Consider the following 20043-nt stretch of genomic DNA (forward strand, 5'->3'; position numbering starts at 1 on the left):
GAGAATCCCCTAATCCATAAGGAGCAGGTAGGTAAACAAACATACAGTAAATCAACAGGTTTTCTGGAGCCGACGGCTGATGACCAGGAGTGTGGCCAGTTCCTTGTTGCCACGGAAACGGCTCATGTTCATTCCTCCTTTAAACACATTTGCTCAGCGGCGGTCCAAATGTCCTCCAATTCGTTGCCTCTGCGACTTAGAAGTGGCATTCTCGGTTTTAATGAACACCTTTTCTGCTCGGCACATATCTGCCAGTGAGGTCAAAGCATTTGTGAATGGAATGGCAAATGAGCAGCGCTGGTCCGACCTTGAGTGAAATGTATATTTATACTTAAGAGCCAAATCCCTTGCACATTGTGTCTGTGGAGTTCATGTCAGTGTCCTCTGCCTTGGCTGGTGGAGGAAATTATTCATGGTGTCAGTCCCAAAGCCCCATTGGTAAAACCCAGACTTTGCTGCTGGTGCCAGTGCTACAAAAACTTTATCATTCACGGGGAAAAGATGACAATTCCTGGTTTATGAGCAATAAGGGTAAACAGTATTCAGTTTCTTCGAGAGCTGTTTCAGGAGCATGTGCTCGGAATGAGAATAGGCTAGGACAAACCTTGGTGAAGTACACAGGTGTCTAAAAATGTCTACTTTGTTTCCTCCTAAATGACAAAATGATTCCTGTCATTTTGGCATACGTTCAAATATTCTTCCAATTGAACAGATATGACAAGCATTGTTTTCCTCTCTTAATATACTGGTACACTAACTTCAACACTAGTTGACTAGTTTCGGCAGTGCACCTTATTTGAGCGACACCAGTTTTCATATTAGGTGTGTGTAAAATATATATTCAGGTGATTATAGATTTATATAGTGGCCCGGTGGATCAATGGTTAGCGCGTCGACCACACAGTGCAGAGGTTGTGGGTTCGATCCCAGCTCCGGACTTCCTGTGTTCCTCCATGGGTTTTCTCCGGGGACTCCAGTTTCCTCCCACATTCCAAAAACATGCATAGCATACTGATTGAACATTCCAAATTGCCCCTATGTGTGAGTGTGTACGTGGATGGTTGTTCGTCTCTTTGTGCCCTGCGACAAAAATTAGCTTGTAACCCTTTGTTTGGAAAAAATAAAAAACAGTACAAAGTATGTTGATTTTTTTATACCTATACTAATTTTTAAGACATAAGAAACCAATAAATAAATAAATAAAAATCACCCTGTGTCTTCCGATTTCTCTTATAGTTTGTGGTGTCCCAAAAACAGAATACCAAACCATATCACCTCCCACTATCGTGAGTTTCGTCCCACCAACCAGATACCAATCGTAGTACCAGGACTGACCTTTTGAGAAGAAGTATGTTACCTCAAGCAATGCAGAATGCTGAAAATGCCAAAGAAGAATTTCCGCCAGGATCTCAGAGCGTAAGATAGCATTACAAATATGAAGCATGAGTGATGTTTGATTGAGGTGCTATAAAACAAAAAGTCTGAAATTGATATGTTGCAGATTGTCTGTTCTCTATCGAACCAGGGACTGTCTGCATGGTGTGAGTGTGACAATTTATAAATGAATTGTAACTGAATTGACATTGGGTCATGGATAAAATTTGGTGCCCTGAGACTCTCTTGTGATTTGGGTTTTTCTAATGTTGATCATTTTATTCTGCGTTGTTTTTCTATGGGTACTCCGACTTCCACCCACGTTCCAAAATCATGCATGGTCTGTTAATTGAAGATTCTAAATCATCACTGGGTGTGAATGTTAATGTGGCTGGTGGTTTTTCGATAGTCCAGCATTCATCTCGCCTCTTTTGTGGATACGGTAGCAATTCACCATAGAAAACATATCACGACTGTCCTACATTTTGATGATGCTTGCATTGTTAAACCTTATTCTAAAAGAGCTTTGTTTCGATTGTATGTTTTGGGGGTATTTACAAGTGGTTGGCTATGTGGCTATAACAACACTTTCGGAAAGGGTATTTATGTTGATTTATGATTTAAAAATATATTTCTCTCAAAAGCACGAAATAGTAACTTTGAAGACACACGGGTCTATCGTGGAAAACATGCCCGAGGACAGAGCAGAGCAGCTGTACAGCCGTGATGAAAGATTCAACCCGATGGCAGCAACTTCAGATGACTGGAAAGTGTGTGCATGTGTGCAAGGGGGTTTGTGAATGAGATTCTGTTAACGTGTAGTGTTTTTTGAACAGAGTGTCTGAGGGCAGCAGTAGACAGAGTACACCTTAAACTGGTTGCCAGTCAATCGCAGGGCACACATAGTCAAACAATGATTCGTGCTCACAATTACACTTACGGAAAATTTTGATCATTCAAACCACCTGCCATGCATGTTTTTGGAATGTGGGAGGAAATTGGAGTACCCGGAGAAAATTCACACATCCATGGGGAGAACAGGCAAATGCCACACAGGAAGGCCAGGGCCATATTCCTCATCCATGACATCTGTACCGAGAAGCAGTTTATATACCTTTCGGGCCCACAGACCTCAATGACCTGTGTCTCATATTGTTTTTAATTCACCAAACACTACTCTGTTTGCGTGTGTATGTGTGTGTGTGTGTGTGTGTGCATGTGTGAGTGTGTCTGTTGTTTTTATTTCATTTTTATTCTTCAGTTGGCTGTGTGTCGGCTAATGCGGCGCCTGTGTGTGACGTTGAAATAACGTTCTTGATGCAGATTGGCTGTCGCCAACGAGGAACAAACTGAACGAAATACTCACGGAAACTGTGACCTTCCTTTCAAGCCGACGGAATGCCCAGCTCTGAAGTGAAGCATGTCTTGCTTGTCAAAACTAACAATGTTCCCTCATGCTAATCCAGCAAAACCCAATGCAGCTCTGCTTACCTTTTGGCTTTAACAAGATAAGAGGGGTGTCACACCCATGTGGCAAGTGAGTGTTTCTTTCTGAAAGCACGTCTCATTCATTGTTTCTCAGGACCCTATTTTCATAGACAGGCGTGTATGCGCTCGGCATAAAAAATGATGCATCTTAATTGTCGTACCAGGCAAAGTATAGTTAACCGTTTTGGGGAATTTGGCAGACTGTGCTGCATCTCGCTAGGATGGGTTCCATGATATGTTGTTTTCCTCACGAGATACTCTGTCCACAGCCTCTCATCTTTTAGTCATCTACGTCTCTCTTCCCTTTTTATTTGTTTGCAGATAGAATGTATATTTCATGTGAATTTGTTATGATTTCATGGTTGTCTCATGCTAAGTGCAAGCTGACACTCTTACTGGTAGGTGAGGAGAAAAAGAGAAGCTACTCAGTTATTCATTCGCACATGATGTAAGAGTTACAGTATTATGCTGTAAATGTGAAGTATAACATGGTTGGAATGAGTCACTGTGTATTGTCAAATGATGACCACAGGTCACTTTAAATGGATCGCTGTGGAGAGTGCTGACCACTACTGCAAAGGGGGCATGCTGATGGAAGTGCACATCCACCATGAGACAACACTTTTACTTGATCTTTTTGTGGTCTTTCCAGATGCCCCTCCGCAGACAAATAAAAAATGTAACCTCGATGATATGTGGAGGTTCACAGCAGAGCTCATGTGGACTACTGTGTGTGCGCTCTGAAGTACTTTTGGACACACTGATGAAAATTGTACATACGAACCCCCCAAAATTGGCTTGGTAAAGTGCCCCTGGAATTTGTGGGAACATTCCAAAAGCAATTCTATGGAGTACAATGAATACCGTCTCAGGCAATCATGCCTGAAAATACAAATAAATAAAGTAAAACTATGGAGCAACATGCACTCCATGATGTGCTCGGAATGCCTGATTTAAAACTACCCCTCTTTCGAACCATAAGGCTCATAGATGGACAAATGTTTGTCCATCGATACCTTCTAAGACAATGAAATACATTGAACCTTCGGGGTACTGAGCTTGGGTGCATATTGCTTCTCAGCTCGGGAATTTCACGAACGAACTCGAGCGTTGAAAAGCAAACATGGTGTGCTTACTGCATGTGTGTCTGCTGATGCTCTTTCAACCAGTCATTTCCAACCAGAGTGCTGTGACACCTGATTGTGCGTGGAAAAATCCTCAGCGGGGCTGTGAGAGATGATCAAATTACACTTTGCTTGTCCAAAAACAATACATCTATTTTCATCTCTCTACATATGCTATTGACATAGTGTGACAGGCAGAACAATTAACTTTTTTTCCCATTAAATGGCAGAGATATCATAAACGTGTGTATTCACCCAACGCCACGGCGTCCTTCGAAGGCAAAAAGGAGACCTCCATCAAACTCACACGTGAATTCCAACAAAATTCTTTCCGATCTTTTGCTACTTTCCTATTGTAAAATGTCTTTTTTTTTCTTTTAATGTTACAACTTTTTTCTGGTAAAATTATGCCGTGAGAGGTGACCTGTTGCAAGGCCTTTTTGATGTCATACAATCTAGAATATTACTGTATACTAAACTCAAATGAAGTGCAATTTAGGCTCCGGCTAGACCTTCCCATGTCCCTCTTCAAAGTGATGACGCGTATAATTGATTCAAATGATTGAGATCAGGGGTCACCAACCTTTTTGGAATGGAGAGCGACTTCTTCCCTTCTGACCAATGCATCAGTTTGACACACACTTCTGAAATAACAAATGTGCTCAAATGACCTTTAATATCGTGCTATTATTAATTATTAAAGATATTCAAGACTCTGATCATGTTCATGATTTCTCAGCTACATTGTCTCAATAATTTCTACAAATGTCCCATTTTCACTGGCCACTCCCACTTAAGCGCACTTCACTACGTTTTAAGAACAGGCCTGCGGACGACTCTTGCGGTCCTTGAGGTCACCATGTTGGTAACCCCCTGATCTAGTACACACTCGAAAATAAGTTAAGAATAGAGCAGCAAGACTGTCTTTCTGAAAATGTATAATAAAATATCTCAAATGGGATTCATCTTTCTCAATAAAAACACCTTACTATTTCCATGACTGAACAAACCAACACTGTTAAAACACAAGTTACAGTTCTAATTTAATGTCAAACAGAGCGGTAGTGGAAATAAGCAAAACAACAAACAAAGACGGCTGCATCAATGATTTCACTGGATCTCATTCATGTGTTTTCTCCTTATTATTCCTCAATTTACAGTCAAAGCATCTGCTAATGACATGAAGGGCCCTTGAAGCTCCTGTGGGAGACATTTTGTGTTTAGTCGATGTCATCCACACTTGAAGCGTCAGACACAAGCGCTCAAATGACTCAGTGCCACCAACCACAACAGCAAACAAACAAGGATGACATTAACCTCTCAAGTGATCAGCTTTAAGCGAAAATGACTTCAAACAATTGACATAGAATTTAGCTGAGGGATGGGGTGAGATTAAGTGATGGTGCACGCCAAGCTCTTTTCCCCCTGAGAGATGCTTCGACTATGTGTGTATATGACAAAGGTAATGAGCTATTTCAATCATATTTTTCATACTTTATTTGACACACATTCTGAACAGGAGTGGAATAAAATGGGTAACTTTTGAATCTCCGAGACAAATGCTTTGATTATGCGTGCATGTGAATGAATGGCTCAGCAACAAGCAAATGTGATATGGTCTCACTATTCTGCAGAATAAGAATTATAAATTGAAAAAAAAATATTACCGTTTCCCACTCATTGTAAGTCGAAACATCCTGATAAGGGTTGCCGTCGCTTTTAGTTCCTGTATTTCGGCGAGGCAAGTGTTGCCGTCTCTTTTAGTTCCTGTTCCCTGGCGAGGCAAGCCTTTTGGACAACTTTGGGACGTCTGGGATCCATACCTTGAGGGAGGGGTACTGTCATAATTGGGTTTATGGACCAACAGGTGGCACCGTAGGGCTCCCCCGGCAGCTGCACACCTGTTGGTCATATGTAATTAGGGCTTTAAAAGGACTCCCAGAACCGAACACTCAGGGTCAGGTCATTGTTGCTATTGCTACTGTCGTGTCTGTTTGTTTGCTGTTCCTTTGCTCCTGTCGTATTTGTTCCAGTAGTGTTTTGGTTATTGATAGCTTTTGTTTAAGTCATGGTTTTAGTTTGTTACTTTGGACTTTGTTTTGGATTTAGTTTTATTGTTTTAAATACAATTCTTCAAATACACCCTGCTCCTGCCTCCTGCCTGCTTTTTGGGGTCCACCACCACCTCGCTACGTGACAGCGGGCCTGATCGAATCTCATTGAGACCGGTTCCGGGCCGTATGTTTGACACCACTTCCGTAGATATTTATTTGCATTATAAAATTGTCATGTAATTTTCTGAAATGTATTTGTTTTCATAATATCACGACTTTGTGGTAATATTACATCTGTTTCTTCTCTCATTAGTGCGGCCCTAATACTCATTCGAGCTTCAATTTTAGCGTTGCTTTTTGGCTAAACAATAATAATAATAATAATAATAATAATACATCACATTTGTAAGCGCCTTTCACAACACTCAAGGACACTGTACAGCCAAGACCAATAGTAAAACACAGATAAAATAATAAATAAAGAAAGAAAGATTTAAGGCGGGTAGGCAAGTCTGAATAGGTGGGTTTTGAGCTGGGTTTTGAATAAGGAAAGAGAGTCAATATTACGAATGTTGGGAGGAAGTGAGTTCCAGAGTTTTGGGGCAGAGCGACTGAAGGCTCTGCACCCCATTGTACTGAGGCGGGCAGAGGGTAGAAAAAGGTGGAGGGAGGATGAGGATGAGGACCTGAGTGAGCGAGAGGGAATGGAGATTTGAAGAAGATCTGACAGATAGGGGGGCGCAAGGTTATGGATGGCTTTGAATGTATAGAGAAGTATTTTGAAGTTGATTCTAAGTTTGACAGGAAGCCAGTGGAGCTGTCGGAGGATGGGGGTGATATGATGGAAAGAGGGGGTTCTCGTGATGATCCGGGTTGCTGAATTCTGAACAAGTTGAAGTTTATGGAGGAATTTTTGATGGACACCGAAGAGGAGTGAGTTGCAGTAGTCAATACAGGAAGTGACGAGACTGTGACGGAGGCGGTTTATATTGCGAAGGTGGAAATGAGCGGACCGGGTAATGTTATTGATGTGGGAGTGAAAGGATAGTGAACTGTCAAGGATGACACCTAGACTCTTCACCTGGGGGGAAGGAGATATAGTGGCATTATCAATTGTGAGGGAGAAACTGTCGGCTTTGTTTAGAGTGGATTTGGTACAGACGAGTAGGAGTTCAGTTTTATTGCTGTTTAACTTGAGGAAATTGTGGGTGAACCAAGATTTGATTTCTGAGAGACAGTGAGAGAGGGACGAGGGTGGGAGAGAAGCTTCGGGTTTGCTGGACAGATAGAGCTGGGTGTCATCCACAAGGCAGTGAAAGTGTAAGCCAAATTTGCAGAAAATGTTTCCGAGTGGAAGGAGGTAGACAATGAAGAGGAGCGGACCGAGGACAGAACCCTGGGGAACACCAGAAGAAACGGGGAGGGATTGTGAAGTAAAAGAATCAAGTTGAATGAACTGAGAGTGGCCAGTGAGATATGAGTGGAACCAATGTAGAGGGGTGTTGGTGATGCCTATGGTAGAGAGTCTATTGAGGAGGATGGGGTGAGAGATTGTGTCGAAGGCTGCACTCAGGTCAAGGAGGATGAGGATGGAGATAAGGCCAGAGTCTGCTGCCATGAGAAGATCGTTTGTGATTTTTATGAGGGCTGTTTCAGTACTGTGACGGGGACGGAAGCCGGACTGGAATTGTTCATAAAGACTATTGTCGGTGAGGTGGGAGTGGAGCTGAGAGGCGACAGTTTTATCCAGAATTTTCGAGATGAAGGGAAGATGGGAAATGGGGCGTAGGTTATTGAAGTCATTGGGATCTGAACCAGTTTTTTTCAGGATTAGGGTGACAGCTGCAGTTTTGAAGAGCACAGGAACAATTCCAGTCGACAGAGAGGAATGGATAATGGCTGAGATGAAGGGAAGCAGAGAGGGTAGGCAGGATTTGACCAGAACTGTGGGGAGGGGATCAAGCTGACAGGAGGAAGTCTTGGATTTAATGATGAGGTCTGAAATTAATGAGAGATGGGGGAGTTCAAAAGAAGAGAACAGTTTGCAAGGGGTGAGAGGGTCAGATGAGGGGAAAGGTACAGAGGAGCCCAGATGCTGGTGGATTCTGTTGATTTTTTCATTGAAAAAGAGGAGAAGTGCATTGCAGGTGTCACGAGAGTAAAAGTGAGGTGGTATGGAGTCAGGAGGTTGAGTGATTCTGTTCCAAAGGGAAAAGAGAGTCTTAGTATTTCCAGCATTGGAGCAGATGAGTCCGGAGTAGTAATGTGATTTTGCTTGAGAGATGGAATCCTTGTAGAGGGATAGCTGAGCTGCATAGATGTCCTTGTGAGCAGTGAGGCCGGTTTTCCTATAAAGTCTCTCAAGCTGCCGGGTTTGGGATTTCAAGGAACGTAGATGGGGGTGACCCATGGGGCAGACCGAGTAAAAAGGACAGAGCGGGACTTGACATGGGCGAGCGTATTGAGGATGCTGGTGAGACCGGACTTATATTGGAAAACCAAATCATCAGGAGTGGAGTCAATGTCCGGAGTCAGGGTGGTCAGCCATGCAGTGAGAGAGTCAATGTTAATGTCTTTAATATTACGGTAAACAATGGTCCGGGGGGATTTGGCAGTTGAGAGCTGGAGTGTAATGTTGAATGAGATAAGGAAGTGGTCCGTTATTGGAAGTTCATCAGCAGTACAGTTGGAGAGGGAAATACCAGAGCAGCAGATCATATCCAGGGTGTGACCTTTGATGTGTGTGGGAAAATCTACAAATTGATCAAAACCAAGACTGTTAATTGAAGAAGTGAAGTCAATGGTGAGAGGAAGAGCAGTGTTGTAAATATGTATATTAAAATCTCCCAGGATTATTACATTTGGTGACAGAGAGGAGAGATGGGTGAGGACAGTAGACACTTCATTTAAAAAGTCGCGGTGGGGTTTGGGGGAGCGGTACATTGTGGCAATAATCGTGGGGATGGGTCCGGATATTTGACAGGCAAGGCATTCAAAGGAGGAAAGTGGCGGGAGAGAAACCGAAAGTACTTTCCACTTCTCGCGGTATACTATTGCGAGACCTCCTCCGCGACCAGAATCGCGGGGCTTGGAAATGTAAAAAAATCCCGGGGGAGTGGAATCGTTCAACTGTGAGAAGTCCCCGGGAGTTTGCCAGGTTTCATTCAAGCAGAGAATGTCAAGCTTACGGTCCGTGAGGATATCTTGAATGATATTACCCTTCCCAGTAAGCGAACGGATGTTAAGTAGCCCGAAGTTGACGGCGGCAGTCTCGCTGCTGCGGGGGCCGTTAGCCGACCTAGCCAAGCCGGCTAACGCACGATGGTCGATGTATCAGCCGGCGTTTCTGGATGGCCGACGGGAGGAAGACCAGAAGGAGATGATGGTGTTCGATCGGTTGAGGAAGAAGCCCCGACGAGACCCACGATGAATATATTTCCGGGAAGGAAAGCGAACGATGTCCGGGAGCCGGTGTAGAGCAGGAGGAGGGCCCCCCATTGGAAGCGGAGCCGAAGGAGCTCGGCCAACGAGTACTGGAGCAGACCCTTGACAGGTCGATGGAGGAGCGACAGGTTGACAGGTAGGACGCTGAGACGCCGGGACAAAACAGTCGAAGATAGTTGAGAGTGCGAGGCAGGCGTGAATGGGGGCTGGGTGGAATGACTGTGAGATGATGATCGTGATTCCATGCGAAACAGTAAAACAATCGAGCGTAAAAACACCGTAAAACACAAAAGTTTGTGGGAGAGCAGCGGCAGCCAAAACGCGCCAGCGTTCACTCTACCCGGAAGTCCCAGAATCATAATCAATCAATAAGAACGTAAAGCAGCTGCAAATGTACCGTACCACTCTTTCACTCAGCAATGTGATGGTCGTCTTCACGCGCGTGTTTGTTGGTGCGTGCAAGTCTATATGAAAGGCTTTGGCGGTCATAATGGCGTTCAGTTTCCTGGGACTCACATGATAGCTGCCACACTGATGAACTCTTTAACCTGCTGCTGAACCCTCCCCGAGGCTCGCACACGTCACCATTCATGGGAAATACTGGCATGACTTTGGATCCTCTCTGTCATTATGACCTGCATTTTAATGCACTTCAATAAGTCAGCACAATTTGTGGCAGGGGGGCCCATTTTTAGAAAAGAAAAAGATTTCCTAAATGCACCTAATTCATGACAAGGAATGTGTGTCAAGGCAAGGCACGTCTGGTTGTTTGTCTGTGTGTGCCCTGTGATTTGCTAGCAATCGTTTTCTGCTGCCCGATGATGACTGGGATGTGCCCTGCGATTTGCAGGCAACCGTTTTCTGCTGCCTGATGATGACTGGGATGGGCTCCACCATGCCTGCGACCCTTGTGAAGATGAAGTGGATCAGAAAATGGATGGATGGATGGATGGATGGATGAAAATAAACTCGAAAAAAATGATTCAAACTGTCAAACAAAACTTGTTTTAAGCAATCAGTAATGACACTTTCTCAGCAAGAGGTTGATGGAGCCCCTCACCCTCATTTGGAGACACCAGTAACCACAAAACTGCATCATTTTCTCACTCTTATAATATAATCAGCAAACTTAGCTCACCTGGATTCAGTTAGATTGGAGTTAATTGTCACAGACGAGAATGGTATCAGATGCAGTGACAGCACATTGCTCAATGACCCGGCCCCAGGCACTGTTTGCAGGCTCATTCAAGTGGCTGAATCATGTGTGTGTGTGCGTGTGTGTGTGTGTGTGTGTGTGTGTGTTTTTTGTGTCAATTAGCTCAATGTTCCTGTTCAACTAGCCTGACAGCGAGCTCCGACTGGGCTGAGTGATCTAATTAGCTGCATCCACATCCACAAACTCAAAAAAATACATCATCAACAGCCACTCTGCTCTCTGTAAAGCACGCAAACATAGTAAATGTTTTCTGCGCTCTTGGCAGAAAGAGTGCATTGATTTCATTCTCTGCTTCAATTGCAACTTCAGGGTCAGCACTCAATCAAACTGTGTGTGAGGCGTGGCTGTTGCTCTTATTTGGTCAGCACCAAATTCTACACGAGTGCTTCTTAACCTTGTTAGAGGTACCGAACCCAACCAGTTCAAATGCATTCACCGAACCCTTCATTAGTGAAAAACAAAAATAAGATTTTTTTTAATTAAATCAAGACCTAAAAAAAAATATATATATATATATATATATATATAATGCTCTTGCGAAGCGGAGGGCCAGTCTCATTCGGCTGGGTCGTCGCAGTGCGTAGAGCCGATCAGCTTCACCAGGGTCCGCCAATGACCACGGTCATGGGCCAGGTCCGCTGCATCCTCCAGGGTAAGGCCCTGGTGTTTGAGATCATCTCTGATGACATCAAGCCATCTGGTGTGGGGTCTGCCGCGTGGCCTTTTCCAGCCGGCTGTCGCTGGATCAAATGAGAAGATGGCACGAGTTGGGTGTTCTGGGGGTAATCAGAGGAGATGACCAAGCCAACGGATGCGCATCTGAGCGGCCAGTCGGGATGCAGGGGGCTGGAGGTTATGTTTTCAGAGGTCTGGGTTGGAAACATGGAGGTGCCAGCTGATGTTCAAGATGGTTCTGAGTGACCTGCTGTCAAAGCCGTCGATCCTCTTGGCCTGGGTCTTGTTTCATGGCCAGGATTCTGCACCATACAGGAGGATGGGAAGAACTGCTGAGTTATAAATGCGCATCTTGGTCTTTTGGGACACTGAGTGGTGGCACAGTGACTGCATTCCCGCGGCCGCGAGGGCGCGTCTGCGGTCAATCTCTGGCTTGAGATCGCCGCTGCTGGTAATAGTGGAGCCCAGGTAGATATATTATATATTAGACAATGCCAGCCACCTGGTCATGGCGTTCCATGTAGGCTTTCCCTGCCAGCATCTTACTGTTATGTGCTGTTATGTGTTGGATCGTCTCAGGTGCCTCTTTGCACAACCTACACCTTGGGTCTTGTCTGGTGTGGTATATCTGGGCCTCAATGGCTCTGCTGCTCAGGGCCTGCTCTTGAGCAGCCAGGATGAGTGCCTCTGTGCAGTCCTTCAGGCCAGCCCTCTCTAGCCACTGATAGGAATTCTTGAGATCGGCCACTTCAGTTATGGTCCGGTGGTACATCCCGTGTAGGGTCTTGTCCTCCCATGATGGTCCCTCTTCCAGCGCCTCATCTTCTGTTCCCCATTGTCTGAGACATTCTCTGAGTACGTCATCCGTTGGAGCCTTCTCCTTGATGTATTCATGGAGCTTGGATGTTTCATCCTGGACAGTGGCTCTCACACTCACTAGTCCCCGGCCTCCTTCCTTTCGGCTTGCGTACAGTCTCAGGGTGCTGGATTTGGGATGGAACCCTCCATGCATGGTTAGGAGCTTTCAGGTCTTAACGTACGTGGTCTGAATCTCTTCCTTTGGCCACCTTATTATTCCTGCAGGGTATCTGATCACTGGCAGGGCATAGCTGTTTATTGCCCGGGTCTTATTCTTGCCATTGAGCTGGCTTTTTAGGAGTTGCCTCACTCGCTGGAGGTATTTGCCATAGCCGCTTTCCTTGTTGCCAGTTCGAGGTTGCCATTGGCTTGTGGTATACCGAGGTACTTGTAACTGTCCTCAATGTCTGCTATTGTTCCTTCAGGGAGTGAGACCCCTTCAGTGCCAACTACCTTTCCTCTCTTAGTCGCCATGCGACTACATTTCTCAAGCTCGACTGACATCCCAATGTCGCTGCTGTCGATCCTGGTTGTGTGGATCAGGGAGTCTATGTCCCTTTCGCTCTTAGCATACAGTTTTATGTCATCCATGTAGAGGAGGTGACTGATTGTAGCTCAATTTCTGAGGTGGTATCCATAGCCTGTCTTGGTGATTACTTGGCTTAGGGGGTTCAGTCCTATGCAGAACAGCAGTGGGGAGAGTGCATCACCTTAGTATATGCCACATTTGATGGACACTTGGGTAAGTGGCTTGCCATTGGCTTCAAGTGTGGTTTTCCACATCCTCATTGAGTTCGCAACGAAGGCTCTTAGGGTCCTGTTCACCTTATACAACTCCAAGCATTCAGTGATCCATGTATGTGGCATCGAGTCATAGGCTTTCTTGTAATCAATCCAGGCTGTGGACAGGTTGGTATGTCGGGACCTGCAGTCTTGTGCGACTGTTCTGTCAACCAGGAGCTGATGTTTGGCTCCTCTGGTATCTCTACCATTGCCCTTCTGTGCTTCGCTCATGTATTGATCCATGTGTCCACTTATCTTAGCCACAATGATGCCTGACATGAGCTTCCATGTTGTGGGGAGACAGGTTATTGGCCGATAGTTGGATGGGACTGCACCCTTTGAGGGATCCTTCATGATCAGGATGGTTCGCCCTTCGGTTAGCCATCCTGGGTGAGTCCCATCCCTCAGTAGCTGGTTCATTTGTGCTGCTAGGCGCTCATGGAGTGCTGTGAGTTTCTTTAGCCAGTAGGTGTGGACCATGTCCGGGCCTGGTGCTGTCCAGTTCTTCATATCTGAGACTCATTCCTGTTTGTCTGCCACTGTTATGGTAACTGGGTTCTGTTCAGGGAGGTTGCTGTGGCTCCTCTCTCAGGGTCACCAGCCATTGTGCACTGCTGTTATGTGCAACCTCCTTCCCCCATTTGCCTTTCCAGTACCTTTTAGTTTCCAGTCTTGGTGGGTCAGCTCTGTTGTTAGGACCCTGCCACTGAGCGTACACTTTCGCAGGCCTCATTCTCTTTCGTGTACCGCTTTAGGCGGCTGGACAAGGCTTGGAGCCTTTGTTTGGCAGTTTCGAGTGCTTCAGGTATGGTCATCTGGATATACCTCTCGGGTATCGGCCTTTTCATCACACCTCTCTAGGCCTCCGTCAATTGACTCACATCTTTCCGAGCCGCCTTGATTAGAGCCTCCAACCGTCTTTTCCATGGTGGGTAAGGTATCTCATGGCTTCCATGGTTGCTCTTATAGCCCAGAGTCTCCAGGATCACTGATGCTGAAGCATATATCAGCTCATTGGTTTCTGTGATCGTTACGGTAGGGATCGCCCTCAGTGCTGCATTCACACTTTCTATGAGACTTTCAGATGGTACTTCACATAGCCATTGTAATCGGTTTCTAGGTTGCCCAGCTTTCATTCTCGCCATGATCTTAGCTTTCATTCCTCGCTCAGCATTTCATTCATTGGGGCTGGCCACCCAATCTCATCATCTGCATTCATTGGGGCTTGCCTCCCAATCTCAACCTCTGATCTGGCAGCCTGGGGCCCTTCACCATGGAACCTGCGTTGTACCTCATCAATCTCAAGTTGTGACAGCAGTTGCCGTTTGTGGATGTTGGAACACTGAGCTACTAGTTGTTTCGTGGTCAACCGTGACCGTATATATATGAAATATAAATGAAAAATTCTCTCTCTCTCTCTCTCTCTCTCTCTCTCTCTCTCTCTCTCTCTCTCTCTCTCTCTCTCTCTCTCTCTCTCTCTCTCTCTCTCTCTCTCTCTCTCTCTCTCTCTCTCTCTCTCTCTCTCTCTCTCTCTCTCTCTCTCTCTCTCTCTCTCTCTCTCTCTCTCTCTCTCTCTCTCTCTCTCTCTCTCTCTCTCTCTCTCTCTCTCTCTCTCTCTCTCTCTCTCTCTCTCTCTCTCTCTCTCTCTCTCTCTCTCTCTCTCTCTCTCTCTCTCTCTCTCTCTCTCTCTCTCTCTCTCTCTCTCTCTCTCTCTCTCTCTCTCTATCTCTCTCTATATATATATATATATATATATATATAATTTTTCATTCATTCATTCATCTTCCGTACCGCTTGATCCTCACTAGGGTCGCGGGGGGTGCTGGAGCCCATCCCAGCTGTCTCCGGGCAGTGGGTGGGGGGACACCCTGAATCGGTTGCCAGCCAATCGCAGGGCACACATAGACGAACAACCAACCACGCTCACACTCACACCTAGGGACAATTTAGAGTGTTCAATCAGCCTGAAAACCCACGCAGGCCCGGGGAGAATATGCAAACTCCACACAGGGAGGCCGGAGCTGGAATCGAACCCGGTACCTCTGCACTTAGAAGCCGACGTGCTAACCACTGGACTACCGGGCCGCCCAATATATATATATATATATATATATATATATATATATATATATTAAAAACAGAAAAAAAGTAAACACAATTAGTATAAGTAGAATGTATACATTTTTTAATTGTGCACAAAATGAACCAGCCAGTGATGGCCAAGCGGGCGTGTCATAACTAATTTAATCAGAATCAGAATCGGAATGTTCTTTTTTGGCCAAGTATGTAGAACACACAAGGAATTTGTCTCCGGTAGTACAGGCTACATTAGTGTCATCAATAACAATGTGGAAATGTTGAGTCGGGTGTGTCTTAACCTCCATGGCAGAGGCTCTGTCGAACCCCTGGTTAAGAACCACTCTTCGACACGTTGATTGAAACACACTTTCTACTTTTGGCACAACATTCTCATCAAGATTTATGTCAAGAAAATTGAGCTTACAAACCAAGCAATAAACAAAACAAAACAAAATATATAAAAACTGCCATGTAGAAGTGAATGGTGATATTACAACTTGTTGATATATATGTTTTGGTCGTTGTTTTATTTTAAATTGTTCTAGGAGCCACTCAGAGTGTGGGAGCGAGCCACATGCAATCGCCCATCTCTGATTTTGAGTTTTTTTTTTAACTCCACACAGACCATTTAAAAAAAGTATATGATTCACATTTACAAAATAAAATGCAATTAAACAAATAAAAAGCAGCAATATGACCATAAAAAGGTTCATAATTTACAGAATTAAACTCCTACGGATCGGACCATCTCGTGTTCAAGCAACATTATGTCACTGTGTAAACACAGATGAAGAGGGTGTGTGTTTGTGTGTGTGTGTATGTGTGCGTTTGTGTGTTTGTGTGTATGAGATAGGAAACACTAGAAACACACACACACACACGCATCAAGCATGTGTGTGTGTGTGTGTGCATGTGTTATCCTCGGCAAGCTGCATTGTCTCCAAAAGACACCAACGAATGTTGCCTGGTGACAGAGATCAATTGTGGTCCGTTTCCTTGGAGACAGTCGAGAGGGTGGGGCATGGATGAGGAAAACAAACACAGTGCCTCTTCCCCTTCGCCCCAGCCCCAAACCTTGAAGTGATCATAAGGAAGTAAATGCATTTGAATTACAATCATTTAAAAAAAAAAGTCCACTCCAAGTTGCAGAATTAAAAAGTATTGTCACTTCCTACTTGTTTTGCCACTCAAACATCAGAGCGCTCAAAACTAGACGTTAGCAAACATGTTTTTGCTCCTTATACTGCTGCAAAGTAAAAGATGTATGTCCTACACAGCAGCTTGGACCATAAATGTCACTCCGCTTTCGCACCAACAGTCACTTTCAAGAGTGGATGGATTTCTACACTATAAGGTGCAGAGACTATACTCTTGTGGGAATCTGAAGCCCAAATTGTGCTGGCCAATTCTACAAAAAATGTGCCTAAGCACAAAAGTTTAGTAATGCAGGGGGAATACATAAGAAACAAAGTGAAAAAAGTGACACTTATTGAATCTTCAATATTGGGTCATCATTAAACCTTAATTTACTCCACTGGGAGGCAAGTAACATTTTAGCATTAAAAATTGTGATAAAAGTACAACAGAAAGTTAACTTATTGTCAAAAATGAGGTCAACCTATTTAGATTAAAACCTCGAAACAATAGAACACAAACAGTGGTTGGCGTCGGCAATGCGCCTCAGGCAGCTGCTGTCGGCGAGTTTCTTTTCAACATTTTAAAGTTTCACACAGCATTAAAAAAAAAAAATAAATTGTTCACCATGGAAATACAGACTGCCATCATTTTGAAAACAAATCATACAAATGATAGAACATTGACAACACAATGCAAAGATGAGTTGCATCAGAAAATACAAATAGAATAAAAATACAATAAAAGAATGCACCCGTTTAAGTACTCAACCTCTCAAATGTACATTATTATTATTATTAACAGGAATGAACCACCGTAAATAATGAGAAAGGCTTATGACAAAGATGTGCCGGCGAAGGTTTGTCACATCGTCGATGCGCCTCGTACATCTTAAGTGAACCACTGTCAAAACAAAGGTTTTGATCACAAGTGACAACTTGTTACATGATCTAATTGCCGCACAAACACACAAAGACGGAAGCACAAAACGCATGGGCACGCACGTGTACACACACACACACACACGTTTGTCTCGCTATCTTCAAATGGACGTAATGGATCCACCTCCGCCCTTCCCAAATATCCATCTCAATAAAAGATGAAGCGAAGCCCGCAAATCAATCCCAACCCAAATCCAAGATGGACCAGAAAGAGCATTTAGAAAATCCCAAGAGTCAACCGGCTGCGGTTTTGAATTTAAAGCGCTCCTTGCATAAAAACCATGAAATAAATAATCAACTGAACATAAGTGTACCCCCTCCCCCAACCATTAGAATTTCACACGAATCACTGAAACGCAAAAGCAGAAATTAAATGTTTTAGATTGTTGCTCAAATGTATACCTTGTAGAGGCGAATTATTATTAGAATTGAGTATTTTGACATTTTGCAACTCAAAGATTATTCTCCTTTACGTCACCGGTCTCCCTTAGAGAATGTGGTTCAAATTTGGCAAGAATAAGAAAAACTCTTTGGGATGAGTTCATCCGTTTCCTGCTGTACCAAATTCAACTTTAAATTCTCCACAAAAAAATGCTGCCCTGTAGTTGATATTCAAATTTTACATGATATGCGTTACAGCACTTCCTTGATGTGTGTGTTTTAAGAATGCTAAAACAAATGCTAAAATGCGTTGCATTCAAGCTTTGCAGACTGTTATAAAAACATTGCCTAGTCACTTCATTAAGGTCTTATGATGCTCGTTGAATCCTGAAACATCCTAAACTGTTTGTCATCCAATCGCAGGGCACACAGACAAAGAACCATTTGCACTCATAATCACTCCGTATTTAGAGTCGTCCACATTTTGCACAAGAGTTTTAACCTCCCATGCATGTTTTGGGAATGTGGGAGGAAACCGGAGTACCCGGAGAAAACCCACGCAGGCATGGGGAGAACATGCAAATTCCATACAGGAAGACTAGAGCCCGGAATCAAACCCTGCCCCTCTGCACTGTGAAGCAGACGTGCTCACTAGTCATCCACTGTGCTGGCTAAGTGTTAGTTGAATACATTTTGATCATGTGTAACCCAAAATCAAGTGCTTGTTTTTTCAGTATATACTTGAACAGATTACATTTCCCACCATGCAAGTATTCCTCCATTCAATATAAGACAACCATCCATTCATCCACTTATCCATCCATCCATTGTTGGAGCTGCTTCCCCTCACAAGGGTTGCTGGAGCCCATCCCAGTCGTCATCGGGCAGCACAAACCGGTTGGCAGCAAATCGTAGGGCACACAGAGACAAAAAAACATCCGCACTCACAATCACACCAAGGGACAGTGTTCCATTAACCTGCCATGCCTGTTTTTGGAAAGTGGGAGGAAACCAGAGTACCCGGAGAAAAACCCACGCAGGCACAGGGAGAACATGCAAAATCCACACAGGAAGGCCACACAGGTAGACAAACAATCACTCACACACAATTTACAGTTGAGTGTTCCATGAACCTGCCATGTGTATTTTTATAATGTGGGAGGAAACCAGAGAACCCGGGATAACCCATGCAGATATAGGGAGAACATGCAAAATCCACACAGGAGCCCGAATCAAACGAAGACAACCACAGTAATACAACTATTTAGTCTATGCCATTATTTTTCTGTCAGTTCAGTGATTAAAGGGGAAATGTGAAGTTCTCTCAGTTATTCTACAACTATGTTGACGAGGCACACATAAAGATTCCTCTGCACACAAACACATGCGTACACACGCTCTAATTAACAGGTTTTGATTGACTGGTCCAATCAGCACCCCTTGAATTGAGCAATAAATCAAGCTCTAGATTCACAGTCAATGCGCCCGAAGAAAGTAATGCACACAAATTGCAAAATTGAGACATCACCATCGATTGTGGTGAGTGGATAGAGGGTCCAAAACTTTCGCATAAAGTTTTTCGCTCTGGTGCACCGACGGCCCAACCCACTTGCAGTCTATTATCGGAACACAGACGCATCATAATGGCAGTATTGTTCTCTGCATACCTTGGCTTGGACCCAGACGTAGCATTAACAGCTCATTAAGAAGTTGTCAAGCTGTAAAAGTGAATTGATCATTCACATACGACACGCGCGCGCACATACAAACTCTTGCTTTCACCATGGCAACATGCCAGATGATGCCAAAGGCCACACGCCGATCGCATCTGAAATAGTCAATGTGTTTAGAAGAATGTTTCCTAGAAGAGGCAATAAAAGGTTGTAATGTGACCTAATGGTGTACAAATACATGCGCGCGCACACACACACACACGCACACACATGCACACGCACACACATGCACACGCACACACAACACACACACATACACACACCAGTCCAGCTATCTTCATGAGGACATAATGCATCCGCTTGCTTCTCCAAATATCCAGCTCAATAAAACATGAAAGCCAACCTGCAAATGAAGCCAAACCCAATCTTAGATGGAGCAGGAAAAAAGCATTTACGAATCCTCAAATACGCTGATGCCCGGCAGTGGTTTTGAATCCCAATTGCTCATTGGACATAAAATAAGATTACCTTTTTTTTTTTCTTTTTTTTTTTTTTTAATGGGGGTTTTGCATGGTTCCCTGGCAGAAATGAAAAAGCAAAAACAAATTAAAGATACAAGTAGCAATGAACGAAGCAGACTGAAGATTCAAGGCATGTTCCGGGAGTGTAAATGAAATCAGAGTGTCATGAGTGGATTTATTTCATCCATACTTTTCATCACATACAGGGAGGGCTTCAGATGATCTTTTTTGCTCTGCAGCCACAGTGGCTTGTGATTTCCTCGCATTTTCACGGGCCACTATTTTATTGTTGGGCAAT

The 20043-nt window shown here is 44.2% G+C and overlaps 1 protein-coding gene across 1 annotated transcript in view; it reads right to left on the bottom strand.

The window, feature by feature from the left end:
• Positions 1 to 20043, bottom strand: part of kcnh3 (potassium voltage-gated channel, subfamily H (eag-related), member 3) — a 129111-nt gene that overhangs the window by 45081 nt on the left and 63987 nt on the right. The gene's annotated exons all lie outside the window — the stretch shown is intronic.

The sequence above is a fragment of the Hippocampus zosterae genome, chromosome 12 (assembly GCF_025434085.1).
Source record: "Hippocampus zosterae strain Florida chromosome 12, ASM2543408v3, whole genome shotgun sequence".
NCBI lineage: Eukaryota > Metazoa > Chordata > Actinopteri > Syngnathiformes > Syngnathidae > Hippocampus > Hippocampus zosterae.